The sequence below is a fragment of the Podarcis filfolensis genome (assembly GCF_964270895.1).
Source record: "Podarcis filfolensis genome assembly, chromosome: 2".
Taxonomy (NCBI): domain Eukaryota; kingdom Metazoa; phylum Chordata; class Lepidosauria; order Squamata; family Lacertidae; genus Podarcis; species Podarcis filfolensis.
Genome location: NC_139605.1, coordinates 46,838,235 through 46,863,407, shown reverse-complemented (window position 1 = coordinate 46,863,407; position 25,173 = coordinate 46,838,235). Strand labels below are relative to the sequence as shown.

The 25,173-nt window shown below is 40.1% G+C and overlaps 1 protein-coding gene across 41 annotated transcripts in view; it reads right to left on the bottom strand.

The window, feature by feature from the left end:
• The window catches only part of RAF1 (Raf-1 proto-oncogene, serine/threonine kinase), a 68,329-nt gene that overhangs the window by 27,378 nt on the left and 15,778 nt on the right, over positions 1 to 25,173 (bottom strand). For 4 of the 41 annotated variants that reach the window (XM_083603361.1, XM_083603366.1, XM_083603377.1 and 1 more), the window contains exons 1-3: positions 17,074 to 17,216; positions 4,115 to 4,205; positions 1,169 to 1,295 (exon numbers count right to left, since the gene is read on the bottom strand). The exons of 4 other annotated variants lie outside the window; for them this stretch is intronic. The gene's annotated coding sequence lies outside the window, so the exon portion shown is untranslated. Of the gene's footprint in view, positions 1 to 1,168; positions 1,296 to 4,114; positions 4,206 to 10,165; positions 10,203 to 12,728; positions 12,903 to 15,866; positions 16,882 to 17,073; positions 17,284 to 25,173 lie in introns of those variants that run through there. 33 more of the 41 variants (XM_083603399.1, XM_083603370.1, XM_083603380.1 and 30 more) reach the window with 24 other exon arrangements.

Below are 25,173 nucleotides of genomic sequence, written 5' to 3'. Positions count from 1 at the left end.
GAATAATCAAGCAAACAGTTGGAATAACTTAAAGCAATGACAAGACAAAGAGTTAGCTGTAGTACTTTGTGAATCCTAAAATATTATTTTTGTTGTAACTGTGATCTTTAGCTTATTTTTTAGTAGTTTTGTTAACAAGTATTTCATAGATGCTAATTGTTTTGATGATTTGTAATGGTTTTACTGGTTTGTTATTTATTCTGTATGATTTCTGCTATATTTATGGTGTTCTATTATGTTACTGTTATTTATTGTTTGTAAGCCGCTTTGGAATTAATTTGAATGAAAAGTGGCAGAGAAATATAATCAAGTATAATCAATCAATCAAAAGTCTCAGACATAGTGACAGGAAAGCATTGACTGCTGGGCCAAATTCAATCAATTACAGACCGCAATCCACTGACAGAGGTTCTTTTCTTCATTTGCCCACCTAAGTTCTACTCAAGAGTAAACCCATTGAAATTTTGTCAACTAAATGAACATGCACCAGAGACACTGTATTTTCAAGTGGTGGTCCCTGATCTATGAAACTCCCACACAAGGGATATGAGTTGGCACCATCAGTTCTAGCCTTCAAAAAGGTTTTGAAGGCCTCTCTCTTAAATGGCCTTCAACCAAGATTATTTTATTTAGTTGGTGCTGCCTTTTAAACTATTGGGATTTTTTTTATTTATGGGTTTTGATTTTACATTGTGTAACCAGTTTCATACTGTGTCATATTGGAATTGGAATTTTCTTGTGTTTTATGTTCCGTAAGCCACCTTCAGTGGACTCTGTCCTGAAATGCAGCCGAAATATATCCAAAATAAATAAAGCAGACAGCAAGAACAGAAGGTCAAAAGAAGAGGGGCAGCTACTTTCTCACTCATGTAATCTTGACTCTTTTCCCCACAGTACTGCAAACAGAGGAAGGAAGTAGATTAGCACAGCGAGTTGTTGCTAGACAATTGGCATCTATAATTCCTTCCCCCATGCCAATTCTCAACCCTCCATGTCAGAAACTGTACCAAGGAAAGAAAAGTAAGATTAATCCATGCCAAGGGAGAAGGAGAAGCAGCAGCTGCAGCAGCTACTGTGTGAGGAGGGTGCTTGAGAACAAACTCACACTGAGAGTATGACATTTGGTTCTCCATCAACCCTACCCCTTTACCCTGAGAAGCCAACCTACCAAACTAGTTGTAGAGCAGGACTCCAATGTATTAAGAATCCAGAGTCTACTCCTTTCACTTATGAGTTTTCACCTCAAGCAGGCTCCTGTCAGTATGCACTTGGGAGACTGGTAGTTCTTTTCAACTCTGCATTTAAAAAAGTTAGATAAGGTCAATGTTGAGTCTTGCAAATACACATGAGTTAACTGAGCACAATGAACGGAGCCAGGCAACAGTCCCCATAAGAAGTCATGCAAGTTCTGAAAAAAAGTTATTGTAGCCAGTATGGAGGCAGGTCTTTGATCATTGCAATCTATAACACTATAGCCATCTACAAGCATCAAGGCTACAAGCATCAAATCTGCAATTTTCCTAAGACAAAAGCATGTCTTAAAATGTTCAATCCTGGCACATTGCCTTGTTTAAAACTTCCTGTAGACTACTAGTTTGGTTGCATTATGCAAAGAAACTATTTCTCTTTTACAGTTCTTTGTGTACACCAGAAGTTCCTTGCCACCTTTTCCTTTGCTACACTATTTCTGGTTGTCATTTTTGTAGGATGATATGCCATAATGCAATATATAGGAGATATTCCCTTTAAACTGCTACTGATATTACTAGCACTTCCAAGCAACCATGGGCAGGACTGGGATAAAAATTTAGCTATAAGTATAAGAATTGTTCCATGAGGGCAGCTACTGAGCAGAGTAAGAAACATTTTATTGAGGAAGAATTATCCAGATCATTAATTACTACATCACAAATAAATTCGCTCAGTAGCTAAATATAAAATAAACTAAATTCTGTAATATTTTTATAGGCAGAAACTGAAACTTGGCCAATTTAAACTAAAAAAATTTTGAAAAATTATTTTTGTCATGTGTATTTTATGTTTTCCGTTCGAAGCTTTAAAAATGTTTAAAAGAAAGAAGCAAAAATGACCCAAGAGAACCTGACATGCATTAACAAAAAGACACCTTTGATTAGGCAAGGGAGAAAACAAAGCATCCTGTCTTCCTCAGGTATATAAATATGTGATAACCACACATTCAAATATGAAATATTTTCAGCCCTCCTTTTTTCTCATGTGCCAAAAGAAAACTCACAGCACTTGCTCAACTCCATAATATGCCAATTAAACACTCCAAATTAAGACAAATGGTTGAGGAGTGCCCCATGGCCTGGACGGCAGGAGCAAGGATCACTGTGCTAAACCCAAAATTTTAAACCTAAACAAACTTGTAAACAGAGCCGAATAATGAACTAACATTTTGTTAAGCCTCAAAATTATGCACTTTACACATAAAATATACACCACACACAATACACCTAACTGTAATCCGATGGCTCTTTTAGAACAGAAAAACCTCCAATACACATATGGGGGGAAACCAAAGCAGGAAAAATATCAGGAAGGAGAGAAGTGGAACAAAGACAAAGTTAAACACTACTGCCACTTTTCTGCTCCTGATCATTCTTTGAAAAAGAAAAGGAGTTCTGTCATATTTGCATGTAGTTTGGGGAAACAGGCAGATCTTCACTGGTTTAACTCTAACTGCAACACCTACAAGCTAATTTAAAAGATTTGTGGGGAAACTTATGTGTGTATGTCACTGAGGTAACAGCTAGCAATTCTACAGTGGGGTCTACATTCTAAAAATACAACAAATATATTTCCCTAAAAGCTGTACAGAACTCTTATAGCAATCTTAGTCTCAGTGTGTGTGTGTGTGTGTACACACACACACACGCGCACACATATGTGTGTGAATTTTTGAAAGATGATAAACATTGCGGCTTGCAAACAAACTATAAACAGAAGTATAAATAATGACTAGTGGGAAGAAGTATACATTTTATCCTACACACTCACCCCCCCCCCCAATAAAACCATCCCACCTTTTCTTGAGAGGTAAAGGTAGCTAACAAACAAAATCACTAAAATGAACAGATTTAAATTTAGCAGGCAGTCTAATGAAATCCTATGATGATATTATTATTATTATTATTATTATTATTATTATTATTATTACCACTACTACTACTACTACTACTACAACTACAATTTGTATACAGAGGTACCATGGGTTACAAACTTAATTCATTCTGGAAGTCCGTTCTTAAAACAACCCAAAGCGTCCTTAACTCGAGGCACGCATTCCCTACATAGGCTTCCTGAGGCCCCGGAAGCAGATTGCATTCATATCCCGGGGCAAAGTTCGCAACCCGGGACACCTACTTCCATGTTTGTGGAGTTCGTAACCCAAAGTGTTCGTAAGCAGGACTGTTCGTAACCCGAGGTACCACTGTACCACCCTTCATCCATAGATCTCAGGGCAGTTCACAATATATAATTACAACATAAAAAGTACAAAAACATAATAGGATACGGTTTTAAAATTTGAAAGGTTTACTGTTACACAGTGGGGGAGGCACACTTACACAGAGAGAGAGCATTAAAGAAGGTGTGGAAAACAGGACATTATACAACAAGATAGTTAGCTGAGCAACAGAACTCCTCTCTCCATTCCCTACACCTTCCCAAATTTGCTCCAGAGGGTTGGGGAAACCCCTGAACAGATTTTGGAGTAATGTAGGAGAGAGAGGGGAAGTTCTGTGCTAACAGAACTACTTCATTGGATACTGGCTGTATAGCTCAAAGATCACATATAAACTAATATTGTATATTTTCTTGTAACCCCTGCATGTCAAAGCATAACAACCCAATAATTGTACTAAATTTTTAAACTCTCCTTCTTATGAAGATGGCAGCACATGATAACAGTTGAAAATCCAACACATGCAAAAAGCCTGAGTTCCTTTTCAACCCTCACTATATTCAACAGCTAACAAATGTTTCACAACTGAGGTATAATTCCAGATTAAGGGCTGGAGTACACATTACGCTTTGCCACTGGGATGCTGCCAAAACCATCATCCTGCTCATAACATAGAGAAGTACTTACTGTGTGGACCTCCGCGATCATGTTATGAATTTCCATGCTCCTGTTTTCAGCAGCATCACTGCCATGGCAAACGTAGTTATGTGCTCCAGCCCTAAGAACACCAAATGCAATATATCCATCATAACTAGGCTCACACCAGATACATTAAGTTCATATACTATAGATAATATTCTGAAAATATGCAAGTTGGCTATATTCTTTAGCACATAATTCTCAATTGCCCTTCTTGGTACATACAAAGCAGCCAACTTTTCTGTTATGGACTCAAGTTCAATGACAATATTTGCTAGTCATGAGCACATAATGAAACACAGCTTAATTTTGATGTATATGTATGACCTTAAGCTTCATTAAGAGTGAAACGGGGAGGTTACCTCTATATGCATTTTTTTAAAAGGTGGTAATACACATGTTTAGTTTCTAGATTCTAGGCAGCTCTATTTAACTGAGATCTTTGATATATGTTAAGATGTTATATCAAGAAGCTTGAAATAAATTTGCTCAGCTCTGGGGTTGAAATGTGCTACAAGGGTTCCAAAACCAAACACAGCTAGACTTACCATTTCCCACCTGAATCCTGATCAGACACACTTTTGGAAGATTCAAGGCCTGTATAGTGTAGTGGGGAACCAGATGTTTTGGACTCCACCCCACCCCCATTACATATCGTATTGTCTTTTCAGTGGCTACTGAAGACCCTCATTTTCTCTAACAAGTCCTTTTAAGAGGAGATTTGTATCCACAGACTGTATCTGCATTAGATTCGAATTGTTTTCATATATGATTTGTTGAGAAAATATTTTTATAGATGAAATTGGTTTGTTTGCTTTCATCACTGACGGGATTCCAGTCATAACGGTCAGTAATAGTCAATCAGAGCCAACGTACATAGCGATTAGGGTTGAACTAGGACCTGAGAGACCAGGGCTCAAATCCCCACTCATCTATGAAGCTCAATGAGTGACCTTGAGCCAGTTACAATCACTCAGCGTAACATACCTCGTATGAGGCTGCTGTGAGGATAAAATGGAGAAGGGAGAATCATGTAAAACACCTTGAGCTCCTTGAAAGAATGGTGGGATTGTAAAAGTAATTATATAAAAATATTCACAGTCTAAGTGGATAAAAGTTAGCATCACTCAAGCTGAGCCAAAGACCAAACATCCACACTGCCAAAGTGATGACAGATGCCTTAGTCACCTATTTGTAGGCTTTCAAAGCAGATTTTAATAGATGCATAAATTAGCATGTCCAGAAGAAGTCTGGAGAAATCCTTTAAAATCCTCACTGTATACACATACCAACTATTCAGAATTGAAGGCCTGTATTTTAAATGTGTTTTTTCTATAGAGAAAAGAATTGGTCTCAGTGGACAGATTTAAATATAATTCAGAGGTACTATACTGTAGAAGCCTTTCAGCATATCCACCACATTTAACATCCAATACTACACTGGAAAACTTGTATAACTGAATGTTTTAATTTCCAAATAATGTAGTCATGTAAATATTTTAATTAGATTACTATTTCTGCCATAAAATTCATATCAACTTTACAATGAAATTCTAAACATGCTAGACTGCAAGTTCCCCTCAGTTATACAGCCTTCATTATGTACATGTATAGATTTTGGATTAGTTACTAATGAGCTAGCTATAATATATTTAGAGTTCAGAGGCATTTATCTTTCCAAATCAGAATGAAAGATTCCACAGGTGCTCTAACCCTGTATAAATATTTTTTTCTATATCATGTTATTGTAATAGTAGCAATCATAATATTGCTAGAAACATATTGGGTTGCATCCTGTCAACAGAACTCTGTTCAACAGACACTTCCACTTAGGTGGGGAGAGGTAATTTTCACTGGTTCCTCCTTTCCGTAGGAGTGGAAGAATGAGGGACCAGAACAGCATGGGAGGTGGAATGGTGGGGAGATGGGGGGCTGCAGGAGAAATGAGATAAAATTGCCTTCCTTCACTTCACCCTGCATAACCCTCTGCTGAATCTTAGTCCCAAGTCTGGATCCCCCTCATGATATTTATAAGGTGTGAAAGGGCCCTTGTTAGCAATAGCAATAAGGAGATGAGTGGGTCAACTTTGTAAATGCTACATGGAATGGCCTTTGCTGATTTGGAAAAGATCTACTTTTCATTAAAGACTAAAGAAAGTTAAATATTACTGTTTAGCATGGGTAGCCAAAATGGTGCCCTCTGGATGTTGTGGACTACAACTCCCATCAGCACCAGCCAACATAACCAATGGTCAGGCATGGTGGGAGTTGTAGTCCACAACATCTGGAGAGGACCATGTTGGCTGCCCTGGATCTGGATCACTTCCACCATAACCTCTTTCTGATGCCAGTAACAGATGGAAATGAAAAGTTAAGACACCACAGGCATTACGTCACCGACACCAGTAACTGCTTACCGCGGCATTCCTGGTGAGAAACCAAATAAAGTATAAATCAATCTACTCTGTACTACCTCCAACTAATATGGTTCCAGAATGCCCCAGATTTCTCTTATATGTAAAACTGAGGAATAACCTAATCAGCAAAAACTCTTAAAAACAAGCACCACAAAATTCACTCTCTTCATTCTGGCAAATTTTAACACCGACTACATTGAACTTTTAGTTTATTAATCTACCAGTTCTATAGGCTATTCGTGCAAAACATATTCCTAGATTATTATATCTATTTGATTATTCCAGTTGATTACTGCCTAGTTGCCATTTGTGTTCCATTGCTTTAGTCTTGGCATAATTCACACATAACTGTTCCTTATTGCATACTTCCCCAAATGATTTCAACAATATCCTCGTGCCAGTTAGGGTCTGGGATAACAGAACCACATTGTCTGTGAATAGCAATACATTTAGTTTCCATGTGCCAACAACTGCTAAAAAGTTTGATTTATCAGCTAGTTGATCAATGATGCCATTCACATATATGCTGAGCAAAAAGGGGGCTAGTAAACTGTTTTGTCTTACCCCTCTGGTTGAACCAATTTCCTCTGACAACTGGCATTCTCTGTCTACTCTAATATGAACTTTGGTGCCTGTGTAAAAGTTCTTAATTAGAATCAACAGGTGTCTTGTACATCCTAACTCTACATAGTTTTCTCCATAAACTCTATTTATTTATCCTGTCAAAGACTGAGATCAGGTCAACAAAAGCAGCATGTAAATTTCCTAGGGCCACCTGCATCTCTCTCTCAAATGATTTAGAACAAAGTACTGATCTATGATTGACTTCCCATGCCAGAAGCCTGCTTATTCATCCCCAATATTATTATCTGCCCAATCTTCAGCCTTGTCCAATAGATAGTGTGTGTATAATTTGGAGGAAACATCCAAAAGGCTCACTGGATGGTAACTGACTGGGAGAAGTTTGCCCCCTTTCTTAAAACTTGGGACCACAATATTTTGTTTCCATTCCTTTGAGCAATCTACCAGTGCAGTTAACATATGTAAGGGGTTTTGCTAATACAAGGACCCACCAGTTTGAATTATCCAGAAACATCTATGGCAAGAGCATACCTTCCCCAGAGTTTTGTGTCTACACAGGTAAGATATTTATATTTTTTAAAATATATTTATAGAGCACTATTCTATAAAAAAAATCAGAACATAAAACCATACAGTAGAAACATATTAAAAAGTTAAAAATAGACTAGTCAGAGACACCACACTAAGTTATGTCTACCCTTGACTAATAAAACTTGATATTTGGTAAGTACAGTCATACCTCAGAATAAATACGCTTCAGGATAAGTATTTTCGGGTTGCGCTCCACGGCGACCCGGAAGTAACCGAGCACATTACTTCCGGGTTTCACCGTTCACGCATGTGCAGACGGTCAAAATGACATCACGCGCATGCGCAGAAGTGGCGAAAAGCGACCCACGCAGGTGCGTCTTACGTTCTGTTCAGGATGCGAACAGGGCTCCAGAACGGATCCCGTTCACATCCCGAGGTACCACTGTATACCACTTTTCAGCAACTAAATATTTAACATTTATTTTCAAGTAACGCTCTTGAAATCTTAACTATTTAAAACAACCAACACAGCCAGAAAGCTTTTGCTCTCTCATTCCTGACTCTTCTCCTTCTGCTTTGGTGATCACTTATAGCAGAGTAAAATTGTCTTCTATGAACACGGTCTTAACAGTGAGTCCATAAGAGACTGTGCAGGCCAATTCTGAATCCACACGTCCTTCCACAGTGGGGACATATTTTTCCAGGAGGGAGCTGATCACTGTGAGGGTTTGCCAAACATGCCTTCCTCTTAGCTCATTTCTTCCTGAGTTCGTGCTTCTTCAATGACACCTTTGGTAAAAGCTATTCTCCAACTGGAGTGCTCACAGGTCGGTGTTTCCCAGCTATCAGTGCTTATGTTACTTTTTTCAAGATTTGCCTTGAGAGTGTCTTTAAACCTCTTTTGTTGTCCACCGGTATTTTGCTTTCCATTCCTGACTAGAGCAATGCCTGCACCCATTGTGGAAATATGTATTCTTACATCATGTCTAAAATAATCATATCAGACAGACCTTGGACAATTTCCTTGCATAATGCTGAGCTCAATATGCCAATAGACAGCGAAAGTTTAACATTAATATGTGAAGATATGGTAACCTAATGACTAACCAACCTCTCTGAAAGAAACATCAATATATTATGACTAATCAACCTCTCTGTTTCAGCAAGAGTAATTTCAACTTGGTTTTATTTTTGACATGCTTAACATAACACACACATTCCATTCAGAATACCAAGTAGCAAAATTTACAAAAGGATAAAATCATATTCTGCCCAATCTGGTTACACTACTTAATTCTTTCTACTCGGTACACACCTAAAAAGTTTGCCTAAAATAGCCTTTCAAATTATGCCCAGCAGCAGAAGACAGAATAACTCCGTCTTTTGCCCAGATTTCAAGGGACCCATAGCAGTATCAAGAGATGTACAGGGTGTTTTAAAATCCACTTTCTTTGTTCTTGACTCAACTTCTCATCATTCACAATACAGTCATACCTTATTTTGCAACCAGGGTCCATTCCGGAGCCACGGCCGCTAGCCAAAAAGGACGCAGGGCAAAGCGCCGCGTCTGCTTATGCGCGAAGGGCGATTTAGCACTTCTGCGCATGCACGAGTGGCAAACCCAGAAGTAACCCGTTCCGGTACTTCCAGGTTTGCCACGGACATTCACCGGAATGGACGCTAGACAAGGCGGACATTCGCGGAGGTATTACTGTATCAGTAAAGAAAAATAATCCTTTTTTCATTTAGTTATTTACTGATTGATTGATTGATTGATTGATTGATTGTTAAAAGTATACCTACTTTGGGTCCACCCTGTATAATGCATTTCCATTTCTCAGCACACTGGTACACACCTAGCCAATGAAGACTGTTTTTGGTGAGGCTTCCCAGGATTCAACCTTCTCTCTGAACATGCAAACTTCAGAGCAAACAGGTCAGATTGGAAGCTTATTTAGTATGTGTACTATACACAAATACCATAAAAGTATTTTTAGAAAACCAGCAAATTATTAATAAACAACTGCCTTTTGTTAATTTGATACCACTAGGGAATTTAGGAAAGCGGGTATGGGCTTTTTTTTTCCAGAATGAGGGCTACATTCCCTTGAGAGCAACCTTCCAGGACATGCATGCCAGTAGTGGGTGGCCAGAGGTAAAAATGGATGGAACCAGAGGCAAAAGTGGGTGGGGCAACGGATGCACCTTGTGATTTTTACAGTAGGTTACACAAAAATCAAAGGTTCGAACACACCACCCCCTCCCCTTCTCCATCCAGGCAAGGAAGAGGCACCATCACAGTTCAATAGCACATTCCAGCCTGTTCAAGAAGGGTGTGACCTGGGGAAAGAGGTTGTTGCCAGGGGGAGTAGAGTCCCTAGGACCAGACAGAGGAACAGAGAGCCAAATTTGTGCCCCCAGGACTGAGGTCTCACACACAGGACTAAAAGCACCATAACACATCACAAGCCTAGCTCTATCTACTGTACTATCACATGTTGCTACATACCATGGGTGGAGCTTGCTGAAGAATGTGATTGTTGGTACTTGGAAATAAGAACATCAAAACAAGGTCAATAGGACAGGCAGAGCTACATGCAGTACAACCTCAAATATAAAGTCCCTAGTCCCTGCCCAGCCGTGCAACTAGTCTTCTTGCTACTTAGAAGAGGCACAATGTCTGGTGGTCATTTATTACTGCAGCAAAAGCTTCTTTAATAAATTCAGTGAAGCCTCGTAAGTGGAAAAATCCATTGAGGAACCTGTGACATAAGCCAGCCATCAACACTTAAAAGCTTTTACTTAGCTGTTGGAACATCATATTTCCCACAATCCTCAGTTAGAGCAGGTCTTAATGAGCAAAAACATTCAGCATATGCTTATACTTTGTAGTTTTCTGGCTACCCCAGTCATATGGCAAAAGCCTATATGAACATATGGGAGACAGCATAGTGTGCAAATGTGCTCGTTTGTCTTTGAAGCTAGCTTCAGACCATTAGAGCTTCTAGAAAGACTACAAAACAGGTGTGTCTAATTCAAACAAATAAATGGTTCAACACAGATTAAAATAAAATACAGGAAAGATCTAAAGATAATGCTGGTATGTTCATTCTGTTTTTAAAGTCATTCCTTCTATTTAGTGTAAACCATAAATCAGATAAGATATGGGATCTGCTATGGATCCCAAATGCACCTGAGTCAAGTCAAGTCCAGAAATCAATTAGGTGTTTTAGAAGATATTCTGTAGCACTTGACTGAACTAAACTACTCATTCCTGCAGCAGCACTCTGGACAATGAAATGTTAGGAGCTACAGTATGTACAACATACATACTATATGAGCACGTGATCACAGGGCATCCTACACAGAAGATCCATGCAGCTGTTCTGTTTAAACATCAAAAGATACCACACTCTAGTAAAACCCACTGGATAAAGTGATCATGCCTAAAGCTAGTATGAAATCAAAATAATCTTTCAGTACCTACCAAAAGCTAAACTGAACAGTTTTCCATAATAAATGAACCAGTTCATAAATGAACCAGTTCGTAATATCCCAAGCAGTGCCAGCAAATAAAAGTGTTCCTCCTTATTCCACAAAGTTTGTGCTAATTCACACAACACATTTCTCCAACAACACATTTCATCTTTGACACAAGTCCTAGGGATAAAAGTAACAAGTAAAACAGGAAATCAAACTGCTAAAATCTGCATGATGAATGCAGCATTTTTTCTAACAGCCGCAAATCACATGAATTGCTGCCATCCATAAATATAATCAACCAACTTGTGAGTTGTCATCCATATTAGCAAGCGGAATGACTGGGACCACACACATGTATGAACACTAATGTGCACTGCACACATTCTAGGATACTGCTAGAAGGTCAACTTCTAATTAGCAAATATACATTCCAAGACACTCTTGGAAGGCACCAATGTAGGTCCCATAGTTGATTGCATCTACAAGGAAACGAATTGCATGGGGATATTAGATAACCACACTGCACAGCTAAGAAAAAGAAAAGGAATTAAACTAATGACATATACAAGGAACTAGCTGGCACAAAAAGAAGCTAGCTAGTATTAAAGCGGCAAGAGACACGATTCAAGACAAGTCAATCCAGAAATAAATGCACATGCAAACACATTCCAAAATCAAGTCATACTTCAAAAGTCTATAATTAATTCAATATTTTCATCCAACAGAGCAGCCAATGTACACCTCCCTGCATGTCTATGCCATGTTTAGAGATATGAAAAGGTATTTGCTAGCCATATTCTTTTCCTCCTCAGTTTTTGTTGTTGTTGTTGTTGCAATGCAAATAAAACTTAGTTTCAGTTACTGTCCTTTAGCTCAAAATCACAAGGACAGATCTATTAGAATAGGTAAAAATAGCACTACTGAAGATGCCAAAGGAGAATCTTTCCACTATATGGCCACTGCTTAGACTGCAACATCAGCTGGCTTTCTTTTTATAACCCTTTGGCTACATATATATATGAACTGCAGCTAACACTGTAAATTTGTGAAGGTTGAGAAGGAAGACTCAACTCTGCATGGTCATTCAACTCTGCTCTTTATATTTTCCAAGATAAAATCCTATTTCAGGATGTTTGTATGATCTCAGGAAATAAACATACATGTAAAAATATAAGACCCTGGTCATCCATATCTCTTGTCTGATTCAGGCATACCATAGCTAAAATTCACTTCTACAGTGCCACAAGTCCTTCCAAATATTGATCAGTGTAACACCACTTGTGATCCTCCGAATAAAATGCAACTACACATGCACAATAAACTTGGTGTTTCTCCTAGGATTTCAGTAACAAGGAAGCTGTCAGTCACCACAACTGGTGGGACTCATATATAGTTTGGTCTATTATTATTATTAAAGATTTTCTTGATTTACAAGTGTGCGCGCGCAATGTTATCTCTCATATATGTTTTTCCATGTAACATTTTTAGAAATAAGTTTCATTTGTTGAGACATTGGGAAGAAAAGGGGGAATGAGGTGGAGGGGTGGGGAAGATGGGTGGGGGTGGGGTGGGGTTTCTATTTTACTTACTATATGTAGGGTTTGGTGTCAGCGTTGCTTGTGCACGTTCTTTGCTGTTCACTTGTGTTCCTTTGGTGATGAGAGAGGTTGGGGTTGGCCTAGGGTGTGGTTGTTCATTTGTGGTTGGCTATGGTCCAACCAACAGTTTGGTGGAGTGGGGAGAGGAAACTATAACTTATTCTACTGCAAGACATCAGTATGGAAGACAGAAGTAAAGTAAAGAGCAAAGTTTCTCCAGTTCATGAGTTGAGCATCCTCTTCCTCACCTACAGCAAGTTTCCCAACAGTGTTTCCTAAGAATATGACTTTGGGGAAACTTTGAACCATCCCAAATACTCATTGTATAACCACTAGAAATCGAAACAGTACCAAATCACACAGAATACAGTACTGTATGTAACAGATTTCTCATGAGCTACTAAGTATATTTGAGGGAAGGGATATATATTCCTCAGTAAAAAGGTAAAGGGACCCCTGACCATTAGGTCCAGTCATAGCCAACTCTGGGGTTGCGGCGCTCATCTCGCTTTATTGGCCGAGGGAGCTTCCGGGTCATGCGGCCAGCATGACTAAGCCGCTTCTGGCAAACCAGAGCAGCGCACAGAAACGCCGTTTACCTTCCCGCCGGAGCGGTACCTATTTATCTACTTGAACTGCTCCATAAATATGCCACGGCCATGTTTTCATAGTGGTGAAAACCAAAGCTATTGCAGCAGCTGAGAAATCAAATGCAGTATTTAGGATTGCTGGTACAAATGTATGTCCACTTACTTGTATCCACAATTACCTAGGATAGATACATCTTATAGCCATGAAAAAACTGCTTCTCTGTTTTAGCAAAAAGCCCTATGATTTACAGTATGCTGTGGTTAAGCCAACAATAGAAAGTACACTTTAAGATAAAGGCTTTGATACCATATCTATACCTCGTTAAGAAATTAGTTTGAGCATGTAAAGAGAACAATCTCCTTGCCCTTTCCAAGCCAACTAACATTAAGAAACAAAAAGATGCAATTCTCCCTCTCCCTTCTTCCGTTTAGTTCTCCCTTCACCACATTCTTAGCATAAATGTCTACTATTCAGCTAAGCAAAGTCAAGACTAATTTCAAGATTTTAGCTCACTCTCTTCCCTTTGAAAAATTACAAAGTAAAATGCCACATTGAAGCCCTTGGGTCTAAAACCCTAAACCAGATTTAATTACTGTTAGTACCACACCCATCTAGTAACTCAGTGAACCAACCTCACTCAGTTCACAATCTAAAAATATACAAGATGTCCCAAATGTTCTAAAGTGATACTATGTGCAATGAATAGAACACATTGCTTATTGATATAGTTTTATTAGGATTTGCCAGATCTCAAGCAATTTTGGTTATACCACAACTGCACTGGAACACCAAGTTGGGCACTAAACAACAGTACTGCCATACACTTAAAATAATTCATGCAGCACTGAAATGCTGCACACACACACACACACACACACACACACACAAAACAGCATCATCTAACAAACTGACTCTATGGAGTTACCTAAAATGGAATATACAGTAACTGAAATGCCAACTATCCACAACCTTCGCAAGTTAAACCAGTCATATTTTATTTGATTTTGATCAAATTTATATTTCCTGCTCCATCTAAGGAACAGTCAAGGCTTTGCCTAAAAAAACCCAAAAACCGCCGCTCCAAAAGTACAGCAGCAGAACACAGTGTTACTTATAGCTGCAAACAAATTTAGAGATCCATTTGTTATTGCACTTCTCAAAGAAGCAGTGAAATATATTTGCATTATAATCAAAAACTTCAAAGATAATTTTTGCAATAAACTTCCAGTGTTAGGTTGACAGCAACAATATTCTGCAATGAATACATCAGCTACTGTCAAAAGAGGTTATTAACCAATTCTCAATTCTGAAAGGCTATTCATCATATAACTTCTCATGCTTAAGGAGGTTTTGGAATAATGTAAAGTGGCTTTATTGCATTGTTCCAGTAAAATAATTTCGGCATGGTATACAAAGCATCTAGCAACATCATATGCCAGTTATTTAAACATTTTACATCTGTACAGCAGCAGCTTTGCAAACAAAATAGCAATGTACAAAAAATAAATTATTCAAGAAGCATAACCTACACCACTTGAAATTAAAATCTTAACTAAAAGTTAAATCTTAATTTTGGACCAGGATGACTAACCCATGGCCCTCCAGATGCTGCTGGATTACAACTCCAACCATCCCTGACCATTGGCCATGCTGGCTAGGTTGATAGGAGCTGAGTCAAACAACCTCTGGAGGATCACAGATTCCACACTCAATTTCAAAACAGAATAATACATGTAATTAATCCTAACTTTGTCTACTTAGCAGTCCTACTGAATTCAATGAAGCCTACCTCCAGGTAAGTGGAGACTAATTCAGGCAACATTGGACTGTGCTGCACAGTTAAGGACACTACAGCATGTATCAGCTTCAGGCAGGCAAACCAATGGCCTAGCCTAGGACTATCTACTTTGGCATCACATCTACCAAGGTTTCTAGAAGAGATTTTTTTAAAGCCCTTCTATCCAAGATACTCTGACCAGCAATTCCAGATATTAGACTTGGTACTTTATATGCTTGTAAACTGCCTAGAATTCTATTTTGGCTATGTACAAAATAAACAAACAAATACAGAAAACATTAGATAAGGTATCTTCTGAAAAGCTATGTTCTCTCTCAAAATAGATGCAACACATTACAAAATATTTGCTTACCTAGGATTGCACCCTTTGTGTGTTTTAAAACTGGAATTTTCCCAAGTCTACGCTATTCAAGTATTTAAAAGTCATTCTGACTTTTAGGTTACCATCCTATGGATATTTACATGAAAGTAAAGCCACTTAAATGAGTGGGACTTTCAAGTAAACATTGATGACTCAGCTAATACTCATTAGAAATAGTCTGTAATAGACTACAGAAATAGAAATCATGTACTTTCCCACTCCAAGCCAAAACAACCACCGCCAACAAAAGGAACTCAAGACAAGCCTGCTTATCACTGACTTAATTTGCATTACTTAACTATGTGAGATACACAAATCAATGCCAGTTCATGACAAAGAAAATCTAAGTAGGCTCGCAAAAAGACTCCTTGTCTCCTACCTCTACAAAGATAGCCAGAAGACTGATGAAAGAAGTTCTCCCCAGGTGTTTTTTATGTCTTCACCTTCACTTACCTGCACAGACTTAAGCAATTAAGCTGTGATACAGCTGCTAAACTACCTCCTCTTTTCCACCTTTCTTAAAGCAACCAAGAACATATCTGGATCACACACGGGGGAAATATGGGAATCCCCATTCAGCAACCTCTCCTCACTCCCCAGCGATGACCTCATTTCTGAAAGTTTCTAATCGCTCGTTTCAAATTATTTCCAATGCAATTCAGAGACTATCCAGGACGCAGAAGGCTCCGTCCAGACTCCAGAGGATGCTGCAGCTACGACGGAGGCAGGCAAACGCATTTCAAACCACACCGGCTCCGGATAACTAACCCACTGCATAACTTCAACTCATGGCAGAAAAAGACCAAGCGCTGGCTACTTTTGAATCGGCAGACGTTTTAGTCACAACAGGAGCCCGAAGACCCAGCCTGAAAGCATCAACCCGGCAAAAGAAAAGCGCTGACTTGCGCAGCGACGGCAGCTGCATCCATTCCTACCCTTGTCAACGTCGTGAAGGAGCCGCTGCTGCATCACATTATTGGACGCCAGCAAGAGAGAAGCCTGCGCTGCTTGCCTCATTCCCCACACCCGTTCCCTGAAGGGGCAGGACAGCACGCTTTCCTCACCCGAACCAAAATAAAAAAAATAAAAAATACAAATGAGGAAGCAAGCAAGAAACAAACAAACTCAAAGTGGGTAGGGCCCGACAGTCGGGTAGCGTCAAAAGCTGACTACGGAGGCAGTTTTAGCAGCTGCAAACTGAGCGCCCCGTCTAAATTGCCGGAGAAAAGCGACGCCACTGCGAGCAGCGAGGAATGGGGAGAAGAAGCCCAGCGCCAAACCCGGGGGAGCGCACAGCATCCCCGTCTCAGTCTCGGGGCAGGCGGGACTCGCGGGAGGACGCAGCCGTCCAACCTGGGCGGCTCCGTCCGCACAGACGCCGAGCACAATTGAGGCTGCTGAAGCAGCTCCTTCGCGGCCGCCCCCTTCCCAGTGTCTCCGGGCTTTCCTAGCCCCCCGCTACACACACACACACGCCTCGACACGACACGACGGCGCCTTCCCCATCTCTTTGGACAACCTCAGCCCTTTCCCGGGGCTCCGGCTGCGACACTCCCGCCCTCCCAGCCGCGAAACCAGCCCGGTACCTGTCCGCCTCTCTCGGGTGCCGCCGCTGCTTGTGCCGCCGCCGCCACCTCCTCCAGCTCCGACGGCTCTTCCCTCACTCCCAGCCGCCCGCTCCGCTCCCCATCTAAAATGGCCGCCTTACTAACACCGAGACATTTATTCCAAAGCCATCCAAGCTCTCGGAGCTCGAGTCCTCGCGCCTGGAGCGCCGAGTCCTCGATGGCTGGAGCAGCCCTCTCTCCCGGCCCGGCCCCTTTTCCTCCTCCCTGGGATCGTCCGCCTGTCTCGCCGCCGCCATTTGAAACGCCTGCTTGCCCGGGTGGGGGAGGAGGCGTCGCAAATGCCCTTGTGAGGCGGGGGGTAGGGGGCTTCCCAGGCTGGGATAAGCACGGCGAGTACACGGTGCTCTCCCCAGCCCCCGGAGTTGGCTCCGTGGCATCTCCCCGGGTCTTGTCTAGACTGGGATTAAGCTCTCCAGATGTCCCTTGTTTGCAGGGATTCCTCCTTCAGAGCATCCCATGGAGCATAAGAGAGCAGCGCTTGCTATCGCTCCTCTTTTCTAGTTGAATTCAGGGAACGTGCTGCCCGCTACCTCTGCATTATGTCTCCCCCTTAGTATTATATCTGCTTAAAACTGGAAGATGTAAGGGAGCAGCGCAACAAAAATTGGCAAAGATCTGGAGTGGGTATAGATACAGAACTACTTCTTAAGGTTTTTAATCAGCAAAGTGGCCCATGCTGCGTTTGTCCTCCTGCGAACCCAATTCAGTAGCAAGATTCTGCTGATTCTCACCTTGACTAAAGAGGATAAGTGTGATCAGCCAGAAGGAGCTCTGGTTACAAAGTGTTTCCAGTCATGTAGAAGAGGCTATGGCTAATAGAGCTCTATTCACATCTCTTAGTGAAGGAGGTTTGGGTGTAAGACCACCGGCCACGATCCTGGTTATCCCCTTATTTGTACAGTTAATCCAGAATTGGCCTCGACAGTCACTTACGGACTCATTGTTAAAACCGTGTTTATGGAAGACAATCTTACTTGGCTACAAGTAATCGCCAAAGAAGAGTTAATATACGTCCTATGTCCTTGCAGAAATACAGGAGGACATTTTCAGATGTCATGAACATGATGTTGGCTAGACTGCCAGCTCCCATCATCCCTAAGCATTGGTCATGCTGATGGGAGTTGTAATTCAGCATCAGGAGAACTACAGCTTAGACATCCCTGCAGGGTTGCTGGTTGTATTGAAACAAATGCATGTAGGTTGGGCAAAGAGCCTACCACCAGAATGTCATGTCTCTCCCCTATGTTCAGAACATTTGTAAGGAGCTGGTTTGAAGGCAGTGATGGGCTAAGGTGACTTCTTCAGTGTCATACAACAGACTGTGGGAGAAATAGGGTCTCAACCTGAACTTTCCAGAGACAAATTATACACTATTCCACTCTTCCTCCTGGACTACCCCTGCAACTGCAAAGCATACAAAAATAGCTTAACACAGGTTCATTACTCTATAATGGCTTTAGGCTTCAACCATCTTGTACTTGCCAGGCTGCACATAAACACAGTATCATATACTTGTAGTCTGCCTATTGTCTGGCTCCATGTGCACAATCAAGGATGTCAGTTTAGAACACCACATTCCATTGTTAAATGTGCATTAAGCCCTTTTCTTTAACGTATCCATCCTAATTGTTAACTTTGGAGGTAAATAATCCACATCAGATTAATTTGAATAAGCACATAGAATGTTTAAAAGTGTGATAAAATGTTATGGAGATTTTTCACCTTCTAAATGCAGGTTTATGAGAAAATATCTGAATAGCATGCTTTTTAAAAAGTATTTTTTAAAAGAAAAAACATTCAAATCAATCTTTTAGCAGGTACAACTTTTTACTGCAGCCATGGCAGTCCACAATAATACATAATTAAAGCAAGACTAAGGGTAGTAATCAACTAGGCTTTACTTAGAGTAGACCCACTGAAATTAATGAGCATGACTAAAATAGGTCCACTAATTTCAACAGATCTACTCTGAGTAAAACTTAGTTGACTACCACTGCAACAGAATAAAATAACACATCAAAAGCTAACAATAAAATATCTGTGTCCTAGCAACTAACAGCAATGATTTCTGCACACTAAATCATACTTTTCTAATTGCTAGACGCCTGGTAGAATAAGAAAATATTCACTCTCTGAATCAATACAAGAACAAAACTAGACAGTTACAGATAGGTAGCCGTGTTGGTCTGCCATAGTCAAAACAAAACAAAAAAAATTCTTTCCAGTAGCACCTTAAAGACCAACTAAGTTAGTTCTTGGTATGAGCTTTCGTGTGCATGCACACTTCGTCAGATACACTGAAACAGAAGTTGCCAGATCCTTCTATATAGTGAGAAGGTGGGGAGGGGTATTACTCAGAAGGGTGGTGGGAATGGGTGGTTGGCAGATAGCTGAGATGAGCCTGTTGACGGCTCTTAACGACTGCAATAGGTCTTACAGGAAAAAGCAAGGGGTGAGAAGGTGAAAAATGGCTTTGTCATGTATAATGAGATAAGAATCCAATGTCTTTGTTCAGACCAGGTATTCTAGACAGGTATTCCTGCAGAGCAGGCGTGGGGAACTTTTTTCAAGGGCAGGAGAGGAAAGTGCAGAGAATGAAAAAGCCTGAGGAAATGTAAGTTTCTTCACCTGGTGCCAAAATGATATCCAAGTAGGCTCTAGATGAACCTCCCTGGGAGAATGAATCATGCTCAAAAGTACCACTACCACACCATGTGGTCCCTTTTCCTTGTAGCCACTTAGCACACTTAGAAACCCTGATATTCTTCTGAATACAGAGTGATTAAGACATTTTCTAAATAGGTAAATACATTTGAACTTGTTTAGAAGCAGATGCTTGGACCAGAGCTATGCAATTTCCCCCCTTCATAGCTGGGGCAAGGCCTTTTCCAGATCTTCCCTGTGTTGTATATTTTATCAAGCAACTAGTTAACCCAAGTAAACCTACATCTTGGAAAAAGACAGAGAGCTCAAGCATGTCCAAAATCTTGTAGAACTACAGTTTTGCATGTAGGGTGCATTTTGCATCTTTAATTGGCCACTCAACATGACTGCTGTTGGAGCCAGGTTATTTGAAGGATTACAGTACTTACATCCATATGAACTAGGCCAGGTTGCAAGTTTGTTATCAGAGGCCTCATTTTTTGGACCATCAATAAAATCAGATAGATTGGTGGGTGCAAGAGACATGGCCTTTTCAGTGGTGGTCCTGGCTTTTAAACAGGCTTTGAAAGCCCATTTGTTTCAAATATGCTTTATCTAGTATGTGGGCTGGCCTTGAATTATTATTGGTTATTTTTAGTAGCCTTAAATTGTGTTCTTTAATTAATTTTAGGGATTACTAGGCTGGAATTCTTTGAAATTTTATCACTTGCTGATTTAAGTTCTAGTCTTTAAAATATTGTTGTAAATTTCTTTTTATGTTGTAAACTGCCACAGGTTGTGTGTATGATTTTAGATGATATAATAATGTCTCCAGTTATTTTATTCTCTGTCTTCCATTGTAAAGGGCTTTGGCTATATACAATGAAAATTGATATTAATTGGGGATAGGCAAAAATCAAACGTTGGACAATTTTAGAGTAGAAAGAGTATAATGAGTAGATCAGGAATATACTAGCCAGTTGGTAAGAAATAAAAACAAGATTCCAAAGATATGCTTGATAACTGTAAATTGTAAACTAGCCTCACTAAAATATATACACATTTGATAATAATATTGAATCATTCCTACTTTGATGCTTCAACAAATAGAATGTTTTATTAATGTTTAATTAACACACAGGGGATGAGATATTGCACAATCTTCCATTTTCACTAAGACAGGAATGAATAACTTGTGGTCCTCTGGATGTTGTTGGAATCTAGTTCCCATCAGTCCCAGCCAGCATAGTCAATGATGAGCGATAATGGAAGCTGTAGTCCAGTAACAATTGGAGGGTCACAATCCATCCCATCTCATTCTTAGGTTAAGTGTAGGCAATACAGTTTCTGGATTTACAATGATGTCATCTAGGATTGTTGATGGATGGTTACGTTTTGACTCTCACTGTACCTTATGTAACTTCAGAAGTTGATGGAAGGCAATGAAATATGTTGGGGACAGCATAAAATGTGGCTGGTAGCCTGTGCCATAAGTAAATATAGCTATGCTTTCTCCAATACTATTTATCCCTAGTAAAGTACAGGACTCTTAAGCTTCCCAATATACTAATTTGCAGATGGTGTGGAAACTCTTATTGCTGTGGAGTAAATAAATTATTGCTCTTCCTTCTTTTGTTCTCTGACAGCACATGCTTGCAAGGAGATGCAGGAAAGCCTTTTATTTTCTAGGCCCTGGATATGGCTTGGGAATGGACAAATCACTGTAACCTACCCTCCTGGAATAGATTCTGTGACTTTGGATGCCAACTGAGCAGAATAGAAGCCTACCTTGGCTCACTCTCTTCCCAAATTCAAAACTACTTCCATTTCACACACACAAAACTGCCCCTATACAACAGTAGTCTCAGAATTCACCTGTAGAAGTAAGTTGCTCACTCTAGCAAAACAACTAGCTCTTAGCTCCCACTGAGGAAATGGCCAATCATCCCGAACAATTAGCAATCAATCAATTTAACAAAGGATGGTTTCCCAGCAGCTGTAACTCCTTATTTAGAACTGGGAAATAAACCTGAGCTCTTTGAAAAAAATGGGGGGGGGGGAGGAGGAATCCCAAAAAATGCAAATGGATTGATAAACGTTAATAATCTATATCATAGGGTTATTTTGAGGATAGCTATAGCAAGAATTGCAAGCTACATTGTAAACAACATTACTGTATATATATATATATAGAGAGAGAGAGAGAGCTATTCTCTCAAAAAAGAATTATAACTGCACTGTTAAATATTTACTTATCTCATAACCACCAAGCTTAATGAACTATACATTTACAGCCCAATCATATCTGTGTTTGCATGGAAATAGGTCCCATTATGTTCAATGGGGCTTGTTCCCAAGGAAGTGGGTTCAGGATTGCAGGCTAGGGCTACAGTCCTATGCAAACTCCCATAGCAAATAGTTCCATTGAATCTACTTACTTCTGAGTAAACATCTTTAGGTTCAAGTTACACCTCAGTTAAAATATGTCATGTTTGCACTAGCACATGATATGTGCAGTATCTTCAATGCCTATTATATTAAACAAAACAAAGAATTCTAATGTACCAGCAAACCTTTGGGTCTTGAATCCGACTGCCTTTGTAGCATTTTGCCCACACCTCTCTAGAGGCATTACAATTAACTGCTCTGATATCAGGCAGCACAGTTTACATTTTGACAAATCTGAAGCAACTGTGGCAAACAATGCCGACCAAAGATCATGTGAATTCCATGCAAGTTTTTATCACTATCAAAACTGTTATTTCAGTCGTTGCCTGATGAAGGCCTCCCAAATTGTGCAACAGTTCTCATGGAGCTGAGCCAGACTGTTCCATGCAGCTCCAGCCTGCCACATCAGCTCATCTCTCCATCTGGCCCACAGCCATCTTCCTGCTTCGCTTGCAGCTCTCTCAGACCTTCAGTCCTCAGTATTGACTCTTCTGTTTAAATACAAAGTTTGCCTGCTCCACAGTCTAGTTTAGTTACTATGTCTCTTCTTTTGCCCTGGGCATATCTATCTAGAGCTAAGTTTGTTCTCCAGAACATTAAAAAAAAAACACCCAAAGGGTTAGTTTTGCATTATCCATACTGTATATGTCACGGCTCCTGTGGGACTGGAATGGTACCAGAGATTGCGGAAAAAGCATTATAATCCCCCCCCCCCCAAAAAATTTCCCTTGCTGGAAAAAAAAATCACCACTTTGTCTCATGCAATGTTTGTGTAACTGAATTCTTCCAGGAAGGCTGGGCCGTTTATAATCCTATTAACTGCTGCCATGTTCTGTTTCCCTTTGTTCTTAAAAGCATATAACACAAGATGGGTTACCATAAGCTAGAACGTTTTTCTTTGATATTTGATTAATATCACTAAGCTTTTACTTTCATTTCTCCTCTTAAGCCAACAATATCATGTGTTTTTAAAACCCACGTCCAGTGTTTGTTTACCTTACCCAATGTGATTGTCACATTCACTCCATGCTCATCTCAACAAAATGGTGGACTGTAGTTTTTCTTACATTGGTACACTGTATAAAAAAATGCTTTGTGTGACTACAAAGAAGAGTTTTGTAGCACCTTAGACTAATATATGATGTTTTATTGTTTCTTTTGCTGCCTGCAACAGGCTAACACGCAACTACCTTTTTGGATATCTTTCATGAAGCAGTCCTAAAAGAGACTGTGTGGTTGTAGATTTTGCTCAAAACTGGTTGGGATTTGAGGATATTATGTGACAACCTTATGTTGCTGAGGATCTCACAGTGTTTGTGTGTTCCAATGTTACATCCTGGCAATACATTATCTACTTGTATATTTCTACCCAACTGTTATAAGGCCATCAGTTTCCAATGTGTTTGCCAAAAAAGTTTTCCCTGAAATCCCTGCTTATCAGAGAATTAGTCTGCAAATTATGCTAAACTATGGCTTTTTAAACTACATAGTTTAAACCATAGTTTATTTGACTGTCCAAATCCCAGCAGTTTAACTATGGTTATCATACTGTGAAGAAACCATGCTCTCAAGCTATGGTTTGTTATTTGCTTATGAACCATGGTTTGTTTTAACAATGGCTTGGTGTTTTGTGAGAACCAAACACCTTTCTGTAACCATGGTTTGTTTGGCCATCCTACGTCACATGCTTGCCAAAGCAAGAAGCATGCAGCTAGGAGCAGAACAGACCAAGCTCTGGATAAATAAGCCATGGCTTGTTTTAAATTATTTCTATGGGACAATCCGTGGTTTGTTAAACAAACCAAAGCTTAGCATTTCATGCAAACCAGGCCAGAGAAGAGGTAGAGCCAAACCCACACAGGTGAAAACTGATTTGGTTAGTTAGTGATGAGAGGTAGTAACACAATATTCCATCAACATGGTATGCTGTTCTGCAGCACACACAGAAATAAGGCAATACCCCCACAGCAATACATTAATACTTCTTGTGACCTTTAGTATGTTTGTGTAATGTGGAACAGATGCATATTAACCTTCACCCAGAATCTGCATTCTAATTAGTTGTGGGAAAGTCATTGCACATGGTTGAGAGCTTATTTTTAAACACAAATGGTTGTGATTTATGTTCACCTAATTAAAGCAGACTAAACTGAAAATGTATATATAATCTATGGTAAATTGGTTCTCAGAATGACGACATCTTGGTGGTAGGCTTGTAATTACATAACACAGCAAAGTATATGGGGTTGGGCAGGGAGAAGGCGTGGTCTCACACCAGAGCTTGTTGAAGTTGAAGTCAATGCCAAACCTAAGATTCAACTTCAGATAAAGCAGCCTCACTACCTCATAAAGTTATATACTGTATCAATATCTGGTATCCAGCACAGATAGAAAGGGCCACAAGTCTGTCCTTCCTTGTATAACTAAGATTAGTAAATAGGAGAACTGTTTCTGCAAGTTCCTTGCAGGGGTGGCCTTTTATTGTTTCCTGTCCTTGTTATCACCATACCAACTCTTATCCTGCTACCAGTTTCTGTTTGGACCCCCACCACATTTTTCCAGTTCTCGTCACCTCGTCTGTGCCCTGCCCTGCATTCAGCTTGATCCCATACTTCCACAGCTTCTCCAATTCCTCTTCTGCCTATAGGTTACTACCCATGGTCTGTCCATTCACCCAAAGTCAGGAATTTGGACTTCAGATATCACTTTACCTATTTTATAAGCCATTTGGACACTGTCTGGTCCTACGATCTAGATTCTGGCATGAAAAGCCTGGCTTGATATCAGTACTTATTGACTTTGGATCCCAATCTAGATCAAACTTGCCTACTGCTAGTCCTGCTCCTGGCACAGCTGCCCATGCACTCTCATCCATAGGGAGAAAAGTGCAGATTCTGAGCAGAATTTGCCTGGCAGCATTGAGAGATTGTACCAGGCACCAAAGGGGAGAGTGGAAGGAAAAGCCAA